Genomic DNA, 17,282 nt, shown 5'->3' on the forward strand with positions numbered 1-17,282 from the left:
TCTTCTTTGCTTTCACCCCATATATTGGAAGCATACTCCTTTAGACCATTTGTAGAAACAGAATAACCCAAAAACCAACCAACAGAGGGAACTTTACTTGTGGAAAGAGCTAAAATTTCAAACACCCAGGTGGAATATAATCTAAACACACATACTGTGCCTATTCTGTAGTTTCACATGGAAATGTGAATTTGAAACAGTTAGTAATGTGTGCAATGGATTAGGTATCTTTGTTTTTGCCAACATGAAATGTGTAGGTCTTTTAATGTATGTGGTGAGTAAAGGTTTAAGGAAATAAGTATGGGTGATATATGCCTATTTCAGCCTCCTTTTACCCTCTATACTTTGGCAAGACTCAGATCTTGGCTGGAGAATTAGTCCTTTCTTGGCTTTTGTTTCTCTTTTCCTCACTTTATATTTTATATAGAAACTATTTCCTCTTGAGTTCCTTCTTACACCTTAATTCAGTGGCCCATTCTAGTTTATTCATTCCAGATGTTTCTTATGCAGAGCATAAAATACATGATGTATGACATACTTGTGGGTAGCTATACTTTTTCATTCACCCTTATATTGGGTTTCTTGGCATCCTAAATTCTTTTAGGTGATGAGATTTCATGTAACACAGTAACAATGTTTCACATTATCTCGTATTATATGCATTTAAAAGAACTTCAATTATTTTACAAATAGCACACTCATTCATTTTGTGTGGCTAGAGAGGGTAAGCTTTCAGATGTGGATTTTGAGAGTAGGATTTAGAAAAAGAAGAATTTTTTGTGGCCTAGAAAATCTGATTGACTCTTTTAAACTACTGGGCTATGTGTACATTGAAAGAAATGTGAAGAATTAATCAGAAGATAAATCTGTTGTACTAAAGGTTGGAAATATATTTGACGAAACAATAATTATATATGTATATGTTTATATGTATGTTTGTATATATGTTTATATATGTTGTAAAGGTAAAATCACATGGAAAAATATACTTAGAAATATTCTGAATGTTGGATTTGCATAATAAATGTTAAAATTACTAGATGTAAAAGCCTTGTCTCAATCATAACATTTATATAATAAATATATGGCATAAATGAGAGAATGCTTACACTGTTTGTTTATATTCTTGTGATCATAACAGTGAGGTGATGCTGGAATACTCTTGGAATTTGGCTAAATTCAGATCTTATACATAAAAATGATAAAGTCAGGAAGATTTATAATGAGAGCTTTCCACAATCTGGGTATAGAGGGAACATACTTCAACATAATAAAGGCCATATATGACAAGTCCATAGCAAACATCATACTCAATGGTGAGAAGCTAAAAGCTTTTCATACAATCGGCAGCAAGACAAGGATTCTCACTCTCTCCACTTTTATTTAATATAGTTTTGGAAGTCCCTGCTAGAGCAATCAGGCAAGAAAAAGAAATAAAAGGCATTCAAATTGGAAAGGAAGAAGGCAATCTGTCACTATTTGCAGATGACATGATATTATATAGAAAAAACCCCACAAAGATTCCATTAAAAAACTGTTAGAATTAATAAACAAACTCAGTAATGTTGTAGGATACAAAATCAATACACAAAAAATGTGCTGCATTTCCTTATACTAATAATGCACTATCAGAAACAGAAATTAAACAAAATCCCATTTACAAATGCATCAAAAAGAATAAAATAACTGTAAATGAATTTGACCAAGGAGATAAAGGGCCTATATTTTGACAATTAAAAAACATTAATGAAAGAAATTGAAGAAGACACAAATAAATAGAAAGGTATTCTACTCATATATTGGAAGAACTGGTATTGTTAAAATGTCTGTACTACAGAAAGCAATATACACATTCAGTGCAATTCATATCAAAATTCCAAAGACACTCTTCACAGAAATAAAACATATAATCCTAAAATGTATATGGTACCATAAAAGATCCTGAATCACCAAAGTAATTTTGAGAAAGAACAAAGCTAGAGGCATCACAGTCTCTGATTTCAAACTATATTATAAAGACATATAAGTTAAAACAATATAGTATTGACATAAGACCAGAAAGGTAGATAAGTGAAATGAAATAGAGAGCCCAGAAATATACTCATGTGTATATAGTTAATAACAGTAACAAAGAAGCCAAGAATATACAATGGGAAAGGACAGTTCCTTTTATAAATAGTGTTGGGAAAATTGGACAGCAACATGCAAAAGAACAAAACTATCTTACATCATACACAAAAGTTAACTCAAATTGGATTAAAGATTCAGGATGAAGACCCGAAACTATAAAAATCCTAGGAAAAAACATGGATAGTAAGCTCCTTGACATAGGTCTTGGTGATGATTTTTTAAATCTGACACCAAAAGCAACAGAAACAAAAGCAAGTGGTCTACATCAAACTGAAATATTTCTGCACATCAAAGTAAGTCACTAACAAAATGAAAAGGCGACTTGCTGAACAGGAGAAGGTAATTGCAAATCATATATCTTATAAGAACCTGCTTTCCAAAATATACAAAGAACTCATAAAACTCAATAGCAAACAAAACAAACAAACAAACCCCCAAGCAATCCAATTTAAAAATGGGCAGAAGATCTGAATAGACATTTTTTCCAAAGAAGATGTACAATTGAACAATAGATACATGAAAAAATGCTTAATATCATTAATTATCAAGGAAACACAAACCGAAGCTGTCACCTCACACTTGTTAGAATGGCTGTCATCAAAAACACAAAAAATAACAATTGTTAGTGATGATGTAGATAAAAGGAATCCTTGTGCATTGTTGGTGGGAATATAAATTGGCACAGATAATATGGAAAACAATATGGAGGCTTCTCAAAAAATTAAAAATATAACTACCTTAGGGGTGGCACCTGAGTGGCTCAGTCAGTTAAGTGTCCAATTTCGGCTCAGGTCATGATCTCAAGGTTCATGAGTTCAAGTCCTGCGTCAAGCTCTGTACTGACAGCTCAGAGCCTGGAGGCTGCTTCAGATTCTGTGTCTCCCTCTTTCTGTGTCCCTCTCTCATTCACACACACCACACACTCTCTCTGAAAAATAAATAAAAAATTAAAGCATATATATATATATATATATATATACACACTCATATATATGTGCATGTAAATATCTATGTATCTATGTCTGTGTCTATATCCATATCTATATCTATCTACCATATAATCCAGAAATTTCATGTTTGTGTATTTATCCAAAGAAAACAAAAACACTAATTTGAAAAGATATTCACCCATATTCATTGCAGCTATATTTATAACAGCCAAAATAAATGAGAGAGAGAGAGAGACAGAAAGAGATAAAATATTATTCAGCCATAAAAGAGAATAAAATCTTGCCATTAGTGACAACATGATCAACTTCAAGGGAATTATGCTAAGTAAAATAAGACAGAGAAAGACAAATACCATATTATCTCTTATCTCTAGAATCTCAAAAAAACAACTCGCAAATAATAAAGAACAGATTGGTGGCTTTGTTTGGCCACTCTGGAAAACAGTATGGAGGTTCCTCAAAAAATTAAAAATAGAACTACCCTACAATCCAGCAATTGCACTACTAGGTATTTATCCAGGGGATACAGGTGTGCTCTTCCAAAGAGACACACGCACCCCAATGTTTATAGCAGTGCTACCAACACCAGCCAAAGTACGGAAAGAGCCCAAATGTCCATCGACAGATGAATGGATAAAGAAGATGTGATGTGTGTGTGTGCACATGTGCGTGCACACACATGCACACACACACACACAATAAGTATTACCTGGCAATCAAAAAGAAGGAAATCTTGCCATTTACAACAACATGTATGAAAGTAGAGGGTATTATGCTAAATGAAATTAGAGAAGGACAAATATCATATGATTTCACTCATACGTGGAATTTAAGATACAAAACATGAACGTAAGAGAAGAGAAGCAAAAATAATATAAAAAACAGGGAAGGGGACAAAATATAAGAAACTTAAATATAGAGAACAAACTGAGGGGTGCTAGAAGGCTTGTGGGAGGGGGATGGGCTAAATGGGTAAGGGGCATTAGGGAAGGCACTTGTTGGGATGAGCACTGGGTGTTATACATAGGGAACAAATCACTGGATTCTATTCCTGAAATCATTAATGCACTATATGCTAACTAACTTGGATATAAATTTAGAGTTTAAAAATTTTTTTAATTTTTTAGAAAGAAAGAAGGGAAAAAGAAAAAGAGCATTAGATAAAAACTAAGGATGTTTGAAGAAAGTTATGATTTAGTTAATAATAGTGTATCAATATTGGTTAGTTAATTGTGACAATATGTTATACTATATACAGGTTATTGTTATACTAATATAAGTCATTAATAATAGGAAAAACTGGGTGCAAAGGACATGAGAAATTTTTGTACTATTATCATAACTCTTCTGTAAATCTGAAACTATTTTAAAGTTTAAAAAATTATTTAAAAAATGAGCAGAACATCATTCTTGACAAATCTTAGATTATAGCTATAGATTGAAAACACTGTCCTTTACTGTACACCTTTCTGCTGCTCAAAGAACTAAACAAAACAAAACCCTGCTAAATTTTGTCCTTGTTTCTCTACAGTGTTCCAAGAAACCCCTAGATAAAGTATCAGAGTGATAAAGGTAGTAATCATTTAGGTTGGAATTTCTATGAGTAGAGGCTAAAGTTTTTAAACAAAGAAGAAATGTAAGAAATCAAGCCCCCTGACAATGGATCAGTGGGATTATTTGCATTAGTCACAGAAAACAAACAAACAAAGAAACAAACAAATTTGGCAACCCTTCATTTTCATTTAGGAAATTAGTTGTAATTCTTTTCTAAGCTACTGGCTCTTGATTTTCACTAGTTATGTATACCTTGGAGAATCCAATGAAAGCTATGAATGTTTTTCTTAAAAGAAAATACACCTAATTTTCCATACTGTTTCAGAAATTTATTAAAACTCCTTGAAGCCCCTTCATTAATCCCAGATTTTACACTCGTTCTAAATCAATTTACTATGCTATACATCTATGTAAAATCAAATAATGCTCAGGCTGCAGGATAATGTCATTTCCAATTTCTGTTTCCATTGTGCTGAGCTGCACTTCTTAAAACCCAACAGAGTCCCATTTTTAATTTACGTGGCATATATGAAATAACCAAATGCTTTTGTTTTGAGATCGACTACTTGAATCTGTATCATTATATTTGCTCTTGTCTGTTTGAAAGTAGACATGGGAACAATGCTATTTTAGTTAGTTAGAACACCACACTGTAGGAGACAAGTAAATAAATATCAAACAATAACTATACTTCCACTGTACTTTTCAGTGATTCTACCCATTATGAACAAATGGAAAAGGGGATGAATTGGGCCAGATTTTTCCTAGAATAAAACTCTAAAAAAAACCCCACACAACTCCTTTTTTTTCTTCTTTGAGAACAAATTAAGGTCCTCAAAAACTGCATTAACTCATTGGATTGTTTGTCTACTATTTGGTAAATATATCATAGTTTATTAATATTGGGCAAATTTAGCCCTTCTAGTAACTTTTCTGATGCCGGGATGAATCTCTTGTTTCTAGTTTCTTGGCAAATATGATTTTCACTGAAATATACACATTAGTCATTTAATAGCAAGTGTTCTGTTGAACTTCGTTAAAAGTCAATATCCTTTCTACCAGGAAGAACAAGTTTAAAGAGAAATGTTAAAGTACAATTGAGGGTAAAATAGCAAGTGGTATTTGGACTTATGAGTGAATAATATAACAATAATTTAAAAAACTGGTAAAATACATAAACCAGAAATATCCTTTTCAAGAGCTTCTTAAACAATTTCCCCTAAAGGAGCTGTGTATGTGATTTCCTGAGGAATTGTATGTGAATTTTGTATTGCTCAGAGTAATGCACTGAAAGCAGAAAATTATTTTTCCACTGACTTTATGAAATAGCCTAGTGATAAGTCCCATTTTTAGCACACTGAGGAAACAAATAAGGAAATGATATATTGAGCTAGATTCACCCTTAAATCTGAAATTCTACTATTCTAGGATACTGGTTAATAAATTAAATGTCCTTTCATGTCTATAGAAATATTAATAACCTTTTCTCTTAAATATGACTTTGAGTAGTGATTGCTACAGCCATGTGTGAGCATTCATTTTTCCAATCCCATTGGTCTTAATGTTTCTGGCTTATGAACTATAATAATATAGATGGAAGGAAGAAGATGAAATGGATAATAACAAGGATTGGCTACTGCCTTCATGGACGGTCAAAAGTTGACTTGACTATTTGCCTTGGACAAGTCACTTAAACTCTATCATGTACAAAATGCAGATATTAATTCTAAAATTCATCAAATGCCCTCTAGATGTTGTCATTCACATTTGGAAGCGACTTAGAAATATTGAGTAGGAAAGCTATGAGTATAGATTAATTTTTCCCAAAATAAAGCTCATTTTTGGACAATAAATATATTTGGCCATATTAGCAACTCAAACTCCTTCAGTAATTTTTGCAAATTGGCTCAAGAAATCACTCAAAAGTGGTAAATAGCCTTGTCAAATACAGAAATATCACACACCTAGGCACATTCTTCTACATTCTACTGTGAGCCAGTTTTCCTAGAAAGTTTAATTTTTCATCCTAAACAGTAATTATTTCTAATTATTTTGTAAGTTGGTTTCTTGGAATTTTAACTTTTGAAATCTTGGTATTTTGTTTTCAGTTGTTAGAAATATTTCATAAGTTATTAGATCATATTGTTGAATTATCTAAATATACCTTTAGTTCTCAATTCATTAACAACCTATATACCAAATTTTGTGTGTAGGCTTGTTTTGAAAGCCAAGGTAACTTCCCATCAAAAAGAGCAAATTAATTAACTATCATACATTAATATAGAGGAAAAAACCACTCCCAGATAAACACATAGGAACTCTGCATGAGGTATTACATACACAAGACAACAAAAAACCCAGAGGTCTCAAAATGGATATCCATATATATTCCAGAAAAGGAAAAGTGATGTTAAAACTGGAGCATTGACGAAAAGCTCAAACAACATTGTTCACTGGAGAAATGAAACAGTTTTATGCCTTCTTAACTGGGAATTGGAGGAGAATCAATCTCCATCAATATCGGGAAGAAAGCTGGACACTAGTTTCTATGGAAGAGCAAAGGTTCAGACAAGAAGCACCCAACTACACAGAAGATCAAGAATTTCTTTGATGGTTCAGGACTAAAAATTTTATCTTCTACTTAATATAAAGGAGAAACTTGCAGCCCAAGAGCCCCTAGTAGGCAGCATGGGATCACAGGAAGAGAAACTTGCCAAGAAAGAAGACAATATCCCAAAAATCAGACATGAGAAATAAAGTGTGCTTCCGGCTCACATATCTCAGCCACCAGATCATCCAGGTGATAATGAATCCTTCTCTTCTTCCAGTGATGTCACATTTAGAGGATTGAGTTAAAAATACTTTCTAGTTCAGAGCAAATCATCATCTGTCTGTGCAAGGACCCTCCTGTGTATACTTCTCCCCGTCGTGCTGATCTCCACTCTTTCCTTTTGCTACTGTAAGCTTCCACTCCAAAATCTTTGCTATGCATCCACTTATGCATGCGTCCTTTAAAATCACATGTTTTTCTGCATGTGCTTTTAATTTACATTAATGGTATTTTTCTATGAGTTGTGTTCTATTTCTTTCCTTTATATTCAGTTCAGTGCCCTCAAGGTCATTAACGACACCGTTTATACATGGAGTTGGTTCAAACTGCTTCAGAGGCCACAGACATTCCTGCTTTTTACTCCCATGCTGTGTTTGTGAAAATAGTGATTTGGAAGCAAAATATTATTGTTATTGTAGTAAACAAACTTATTCATGACCTCTTTTGGAACTATGTAAATATTTCTCATGATATATACCCAAGATTAGACTCTTAAGGATAGAGAACATGTATATCTTGCATTTGGCTGAAAACTGCCAGCTTGCTTTTTCTGAATGGCTTAACCAATTTATGCTTTACCAAAAGTTGATAGACATTCTCCCCACACCTTAACCAACACTTTTTATTACTTACCCTAAAAATTGTTATCAGTCATATGTGTATGAATTATTACATTATTATTATTTTGGCTTGCATTTATTTAGTATTTTCAGCCACGTCTTCAAATATTTGTTAGACTTTTTGACTCCCTTTTCTCTGATTTGCCCAAATTCTTTGTACATTTTTCTATTCATCTTCCCAATTCTTTCTTGCTTTACTTTTAAGAGACTTTTGTTTATACCATAGGGCTTTGTTTGTTAATTATAAGACATTACAAATATTTTCCATCACTCAATTATCTATTAATTTTGTGTATCTTTCCTTTTAGGAATAAATATTGTTAATTTTGATTAAATCACATCTGTCAATGTTTTGATAATAATTGACAGTTTGTGGGGTCTTGTTTTTGTTTTTAATTTTTTAATGTTTTTTATTTATTTTTGAGAGACGGAGAAAGATGGCATGAGCAGATGAAGGTCAGAGAGAAAGGGAGACACAGAATCCAAGCAGGCTCCAAGCTCTGAGCTGTCAGCACAGAGCCCGACGCGGGGCTTGAACCCACAAACTGTGAGATCATGACCTGAGCCGAAGCTGGACACTTAAGTGACTGAGCCACCCAGGCGCCCCTCATTATTTTTTAAGAGAGAGAGAGAGAGAAAGAGAGAGAGAGCATTTGATGGAGGGAGAGAGAAACACACACACACAGAAACCAAAGCAGGCTCCAGGCTCTGAGCTGTCAGCACAGAGACTAATGCAGGGCTAAAATTCACAAACCATGAGATCATGACCTGAGCCAAAGTCAGATGCTTAGCCAACTGAGCTACCCAGGCATCCCTGCGGGGTCTTGTTTAAGAAGTTTTCCCATTCCAAGTTTATAAAGTCATTCAACATTTACACATTAGCTCTTTTGTTTTGTCTTTCACATTAATCTCCCTTGAGTCTATCTTTGAATATAGCATATAGGCATCCAGCTTTATATTTAGGAAGCCAATCCTTCTGACATCCTTACTGGATTCCCTTCCCCACTGCTTTCTGTTGCTTTCCTTATCATATATCAAGTTCCTTTATACATATATAAATCTGCAACTGAGTTATCTATTGTGATTCAACCAGTGTTCCTACACCAGTCCTATACTCTTATTACTATATTTTTGTTGTATTCTTTAGTATCTGGTAAAGTTAGTCACCCTTTTAGTTTTCTTTATCAACACAGATTTTGCTACTATCAACTACATTCTTTTATCTGAATTTTAGAATGTTTGTGTTGAATGCCCCAAATAGCTTAACGGCAGTTTGATTAGCTTAGCACTGATTTCGTAGATCAATTTGGGAGGTCTGTATTTTTGAAAATTAAGTTTTCCTGTTCTTTAAACATGCTATATCTGCCCAAGTATTAAAAAATATTTTATCTGATATGATAGAGATTAACTCTTCCCCATAAAATATTAATATTCTTGATTAATTTGATTCCCTAATACTTTGTAATACCTTCCTATCTTGTCCCTACCTTCCACAGATTTTCCCCATCCCAATTCCCATATATACACATATAGTTATGATTCTGCATCACTCTCTTAGTGGCGTCTCATGAACGTTGTATTAGTTTTTTTATTCTTATACTTTCCCTTTTATTCTACGGCATCTCTGAAGTTGGGACGGCAGAGGCAACCTAGAACCTGCTCTGGTTTCCCTCAGGGCCCTGTTGTTGTCCATGATGATTCGAGCTGGACTCTTTGTTACTTGCAAGTGAACCTCCTAAACGAAATAGCACGTCATTGTGTAGAACACATACAACAGTGATAGGCTCAGGGTTGTCAGGGGGCCTCATTTTATATTTGTCATAAGATTTCTCTCACAACTCCCAGTCCTTTTTCATCCTCCATTACCCAAGGACAGCACCTGGCCTGCTAAGTCCCTCTTGTCTTTCTATTTCTTCCACCTGTCCCATCCAGCAAAGCTCTTCAATATCCAAAAGGACTCACTCATCTCTCTACAATCATGATTCATGATTTCTTCTTATATTTTTGTGATCTGATTTTTTCCTTTTTTTGGTAGTTTTTATTTAAATTCCAGTTAGTTTACATAGAGTGTGATAGTGGTTTCAGGGGTAGAATTTAGTGATTCAACACATGTGCAAAACTTGGTGGTCATCACACGTGCCCTCCTTAATCCCCATCACCTATTTAATTCATCCTCCTACTCACCTAAGGATCTGATTTAAAAATTTAGAAGAGACCAGCTAATTGTTTTTGCCAGGGAAATTTGCATCCTAATGGAGACAGTTTCAATCAAGATCTATTTGCTTACTTATTTATTTTAGATTTTTTTAATGTTTATTTATTTTTGAGAGAGAGGGGGGGGGAGAGAGAGAGAGAGGGAGAGAGAGGGAGAGAGAGAGAGAGAGAGTATGAGCAGGGGAGCGGCAGGGAGAGAGAGAGACACAGAATCCTGAGCTGTCAGCACAGAACCTGATGCAGGGCTTGAATTCAAAACTGTGAGATCATGACCTGAGCCGAAGTTGGATGCTCAACTGACTGAGCCACCCAGGTGCCCCTCAATCCAGATCAATTTATAATTGCTGCAAAATTTCATTCAGAGTGTACCAAGCAAAAGCAGCTCAGCAAGTACAGGAGAGCCTATTTCTGGGCTATGCCATTACCGGGTAAACAAGTTCTGTCTGAGAGGCTGTTCTATGTGTAGTTGATTCTTCAAAGTGTTTCCATCTTTTCTACAGCTTCTTCCTTTATTTTAATTTTGATTACAATCTAAGCACACAGAATTTACAAAAGTTATGCATTTTTTTTTTCTTTTCTTCCCCACACAATGTTGTGGCATTGCAAAGTGGGTCTGTACAGCACTCTGAGAAAGACAGGTTTATTCACCAAGCTGCCTAAGTGCAGGTCAATGTTAAGGCTAACTTACAAGGTATGTAAATCGTCAAGGCTAGGCCTACTCAGTCTAGGCATTAACCCAGCAAACCTCTAAATGCTAATTAGCTTTCTCTTTAACCTCATTTTACTTTCTCTTTCCATTTTCATTGTGTGAATTTTTGAGCTGTTAATAGGATAAAATTGCTTCTACTTTTGTTTGCAAGATATGTCATTTCAAAATTTAATATCTGAAAAATGTCCAAAGGGGAATTTCATCAGAAACACTCCATTCATTAGTAGAAAGGTTTATGAGTTTATTGAGGTCTCTATAATAGAGTATATATAGAATATAAGGATTTTTTTGTTTGTTTCTTGTTTGTTTTATTCTTTTGCTTTTTCATTTATTTATTTTTTAAAAGTTTTGGGAGGGTATTTATTTTTGAGACAGAGTGAGATGGAGCACAAGCAGGGGAGGGGCAAAGAGAGAGAGCGGGAGACACAGAATCTGAAGCAGGCTCCAGTCTCTGAGCTGCCAGCACAGAACCCCACCCGGGGCTTGAACCCACAGACTGCGACTTCATGACCTGAGCCGAAGTCGGAGGCTTAGCTGACTGAGCCACTCAGGCACCCCTCGTTTTTATTTAAAAAAATTTTTTTTACATCTTATTTATTTTTGAGAGACAGAGAGAGACAGAGCGTGCGCAGGGGAGGGGCAGAGAGTAGGACACAGAATCTGAAGCAGGCTCCAGGCTCTTGGCTTGTCATCAGCACAGAGCCCGACTCGGGCTCAAACCTACGAACCATGAGACCATGACCTGAGCAGAAGTCATGGATGCTCAACCAACTGAGTCACCCAGCGCCCCTGTTTTATTCTTTATCATTCCTGTCTCCCAACCTATCCATATTTACAAATGTATAATCAGATATAGCTGATACATGCAGAAGTCCACCAGCCACACAAAAATTGTGCAATTAGACATTTTGAAGTTGAAGTTGCAGTCTCTGGTACATACTTACCTTCATGTATTGTTTAGTATGATTTTAGTAAATCAAAGGGAAATGGATGGCTGTACTAATGAACTTTTTCAGGGATTTAAAAATCTTCAGGAGTGTAAATATAATCACTGTTGCAGTTTAGTGTTTCATATTTCTGAACCATGAATAGTTATTAGTTTTACAGTTAATCAGGTTTCAGGTTGAATTGGAAGCATACTCATTCAAAAACCATTTCTTCAGATTTTGGACATTTTCTTTAGTAGTACCTGGATGGTGGAGAGGGAATTATTATTTATAATCAACATTGGTTATAAATAGTTACTATTCTACTCTTTTAGTAATAGTGTATAGCACTTAATGTTATATATATATGTATATTAAATATGTTATTCTATATATGTAATATATATATTGTTCTATTTTTGAGTAGTAGTCATAGAAACTGTTTGAGCATTTTAGGTAGAGAAAAGACACTGGGTGGCTTCACAGTATAAGGGGGGGACAATGTGGTTTTGTTGGTTTTTGTTTGCTTTACTCAAAAGTCTTTTCTTAACTGGTGAGCCCAAATGTCAGGTATGTAATTGCAGAAAGAGCTTTGCCAAGTGTACGCACTCCCGGGTCACACAGTTCAATGAGCTGTATTGTCTACCTCACTACAATCTCTTCTCAAGCCAGCTACTGGTGCTATAGTCGTGACCCTTGGAATGTATGGGTAAATAGAGTTCCTTTATCAGAAATGTATAACTTTTCATTCACTTGCCTCAAGAGACTCTTAATGGTTAAATTATGGTAAAATGAGCGATTTTCTTTTTATTTGAAAACAAAAAATTGTACCCATGATTTTAAGATTTTTTTCCAGTGCCTCATTAAATTGGCTCCCATGGTATGGAAAATCCCTTCTGAAGGACAGGTTTCTAAAGGAAATTTGTTTTATTAAACTCTCAGTCAAATCCTCTCCCTGAGCTTTGTAGGCCACAGAGATGACTCACCTCTTCCCTGAGATTATTTAATAAATAATTTTCCATCCATTTCTCCTATGCATGATAATAACTCATAATTAATCAAGTCACTTCCTCTATACCTAATAGAGTCATATGTAAGTCTTACTTTGGGGTGGCATGTGGCATGTGGAATAAGCAGACATTGTATAATATTGAAGTGTTCCCAAATTACTACCTAACCAGAGATTTTGTTTTGTGTCATTTTCCAAAGGCTGGGATACACTAGATAAAGCATTGTTCTTCTCTACCATGAACCATAAATTAAAGGAGATAATGGGGTTTTCCATATTTCAAATTTGAAAATTCCAGTCATTTGGTTTTGATCAATTCTGTCAGAGATACAAATAAAGTATTTTTCCTCTTGGTCAGTCATATTTTCTTTGTTCAAGTCCATTTTAATTTTCCTGTTTTATTCCTTTTGGGGTTTTTTTAGATAATTATCCTTCATGCTAAATGGGATTAGGAAAACATTAGCTAAACATTTTTTTCCAGACAATACTTTAGGTAAAAGGCATATTTGAAAGGCCAAGATGATAGATAGATGGATAGACAGACAGAAAGACAGACAGAAGATATAAAGATAGAGTTTGTACCTCCCCTAGTTTGAAACTCCATTAACATAAGCTACATTATATTTATTGTAAAAATGGAATGCAAGACATTAAGAATAAAAGTGAATAATTCATTAAGTGTTTGATAGGTTTTCATTCTAGATCAATCTTTTTAAAAATATTAAATACAAAAGAGCTCACACAAAATGGAATTTTTATTAAAGCTTCTAACCTGATTTTTCTGTTTGTTTATTATGATTATTCGTAAGATTAGACCTATGATTTTCTTCTCTTTGTTCTTTGTATTACCTATATTGCTTTGTTCCAAGTTGCTGCTCTTTTTCTGTGAAATACAGCTTGTCACTTAAGCTAAAAAATTATGTTAGTAACTAAATAAGTTTGGTAACCACTAAGTGAATTTTATCGCATTTACTCTCTAAGAAAAAGTGTTGTGGAATTGGCATACCAGTACAATTTAGGTAGAATTTGCAAATGAAAGTGGTCCTTCAACTTTTATTTGACCTAAACTTGAGTTTATGGTGTAACTCTACTTCTTCTTTCTATTGGGTAGAAGGCGGTATAGAGTTACACTTATAATTCAATCTATTAATGATAACTGCCTATTTGAAACCATAGCACTTTCCTTTTCTCTTTTCGGAAATGTCACCTTTCTTCACCAATAGAAAATTCCAGCAAAAAATGGAAGGAAGAATATATGAAAGCAATTTCTTGAATGAAATGTTATTGTTTCCTCATTTTAGATACTTGAATTAGGAAACAACTTACAATTAATGTGTATATTCAATATGGAAGTATTTCTCATTTTTTACAGTCACAAAATTTTATTAAATTAATAATGCCTTAGAAGTGAGGAAATATAACATTCCTTTATATATACTGAGTTCTTGTTATCTAATTCCTATAGAAGTATATACAGGCAATGTCCTTAATGTCATATTCTTATTTAGTGGCAGAGGTCAAATATCTTCCCCTAAAGCACTTATTGAAGAAAATAATTATAATTTTATTTAAAATCCATTTGGCATTATTAGTTCTATGGGGCAGGAAATTCTTATGGTCCTTACTTATTTACTCTTTTCCTACTGCTTATTCTTTTTTTTTTTTAATATTTTTTATTTCTTTATTTCATTTTGAGAGAGAGAGAGAGAGAGAGAGAGAGAGAGAGAGGAAGACACAGAATCTGAAGCAGGCTCCGGGCTCTGAGCTGTCAGCACAGAGCCTGATGCAGGGCTCGAACTCACAAACCATGAGATCATGACCTGAGCGGAAGTTGAATGCTTAACTGAGCCACCCAGGCACCCTTTCCTCCTGCTTATTCTTAAACTATTCAATTTAAAAATATGCCCCTTTTTTTTCAAAGAGGAAATTTCTTATTCTCAAAGAATAGGTTTTAGGCACGGTTATTTTCAAAATTTCTGAAAAAGCTGAAAGCCTAGTCACTTGATAATTCGGTCCCTAATCATTACTTGTCATCTTTTTTCCTAGCAATTGCTGCCTAAACAGCAGGTAAGAAAGCGAGAAATGTCTCCTTCAGTAAATATCTCAAATTTCTCAGTATTGTACTTATTTCCAATAATTTATCAGAGTTTAATTTCTGTTAGAATGCAGAAAGTCATGAAAAACCATTGCTTCCTTCATAATGAGAAAAAATGCTTTTTTAAGACATTTAAGAGTGTGGTATAAAAAGACTTAAACAAACTAAGCTGTAAAGAGGAATAAAGAAAGATATCTTGAGTAGATGCATGTAGCTTTCTTCTTTGGGGTGTTTTCTGAATGTGGGTATAGAGGAGGAAAAGCCAACCTACCAAGGCAGAGGGAATCTAGAAGGGTTTTTAACAGTCATGTAAATGGAATGATTGGCTGGAATGTGGCATAGCCTGTTTTTTTTACCTAGAAGACCTCACTCATAAAATATTTCCCAAGAGTCTTCATCATAGAATGCTAGGAACTGGATTGGAAAAGGAGAGAAGTCTTCATAGTTTTATAGTGTGATCCCAAAGTTCTACTAGGATAGTGTGCCAATAATATACATAACATGGGTCTCATCCCCAAAACATTCAAAACCAGGGGCACCTGGGTGGCTCAGTGGGTTAAGCATCCAGCTTCACCTCAGGTCATGATCTCACGGTTGGTGGGTTAGAGCCCCAAGTCGGGCTCTGTGCTGACAGCTAGCTCAGAGCCTGGAGCCTGCTTCAGATTCTGTGTCTCCCTCTCTCTTTGACTCTCCCCTGCTCATGCTGTCTCTCTCTGTCTCTCAAAAATAAGTAAAAAACATTAAAAAAATTAAATTAAAAAAAACATAATGAAAACAAAGTGAAATGGCAAACCCATTGCTGAAAACTATCACAGCTTCTGGGTAAATCAATATGTATTCATTTCCTCACTTGCTGCCAGTGAAACGAAGAGGTGTGTTCTCTCTGGGGGAAAATATTTCAGTCTCTGTCTTTTAATATATATAATATCTGATATACATCCACAAATTACAAGACATGAGAAGAAGCAGGAAAATAGAACCCAAAATCAAGAGCAAAAATAAGAATTAGAAATAGACACATAGTTGCCTTAGGGGTTGGAATTAGTAGACAAAGAATTTAAAACATCAGCATACCAATAAGATATCAAAATGTTAAATGATAAATATAGTAGCTGAAGAAAGGAATTTTAACAAAGAAACAAAAACAAGAAGAAAATGACATAACTAAAAAAATACAATGTCTAAAATTAAAAATTTCTGAATAGATTTAATAATAGGTTGACATAGCAGAATGAAGTATCAGTAAATCTGAATTCGGGTCAGTATAAGTTATAAAAACTGAAGCACAGAAATAAAACAAATGGAAAAAAGAAAAGAGTAGAACATTAAATAACTTCTCCTACAGATACATAATTTATAATATCAATAGAATCCACATTTTTCTTTAAAAAACGATGTCCCCAGATCTATGATAGTATGAGAGGTGAGTGGAACAGTCTTTTTCTTTTGTCCTCAAGTTGAAGGATATGATATTAATTTTTTCTCCAAAAATAATTTTTTGAGTATATTAATTGAACTAATATCTATGAAATCCCTACTGTGTTCCAGTTTCTGGAAATATGTAAATGAATAATTACTATATTTTAGTGTCTGGAGATAGGCCTGTGAACCAAACAGATACACTCTCCATGTGCACACATTTTACTTTGAAGGCAAGGGAGACAGAAAATAAAGTGTGTATACATGTGTGCATATGTGTGTGTGTGTGTGTCATAATACCTGCTTAGAAAAAAGTCAAAGAGCCAAACTATACACAAAGGATAGAAGACCATCTAATGTTTTAGACAGGATGATCTGAACATGCTTCTCTGGGGAGTTGGCATTTGACTAGGAACTTGAAGAGAGTGAATGCCATGAGGATAACTTGGAAAGTGTTTTCGGCAGAAAGGATGGTAAATGCCAAGACAGGAAAGCCGAGGCATGCGTGCAGTGTTGAAAGAATCACACAGTTCAGTCTGGCTCCAGTGCAGAGATCAAGGGGGTACACAGTAAGAAAAGGCAAGAAAGCTGGTTGGAGCTAGGACTAACAGGGCAGTTAGGCCATGACAGAGGCCTGGTCTTTACTTTAAAAGAAGTGGGAAGCCACTTACCAGACATAGTTTTAAAGAATCTTTTTGCTTTTCTGTTAAAAGGTAGAATTGAGTGTGTAGACACACAAAGAACAATGGCTGAGCAGTGATGGTGGTAATGGGGGGGAGAGAGCTAATCAGAATTTAAATATAATTTTTAGGCAGCATTAAAAGCA

This window comes from Suricata suricatta, chromosome 13, assembly GCF_006229205.1.
Source record: "Suricata suricatta isolate VVHF042 chromosome 13, meerkat_22Aug2017_6uvM2_HiC, whole genome shotgun sequence".
NCBI classification, from domain to species: Eukaryota; Metazoa; Chordata; class Mammalia; order Carnivora; family Herpestidae; genus Suricata; species Suricata suricatta.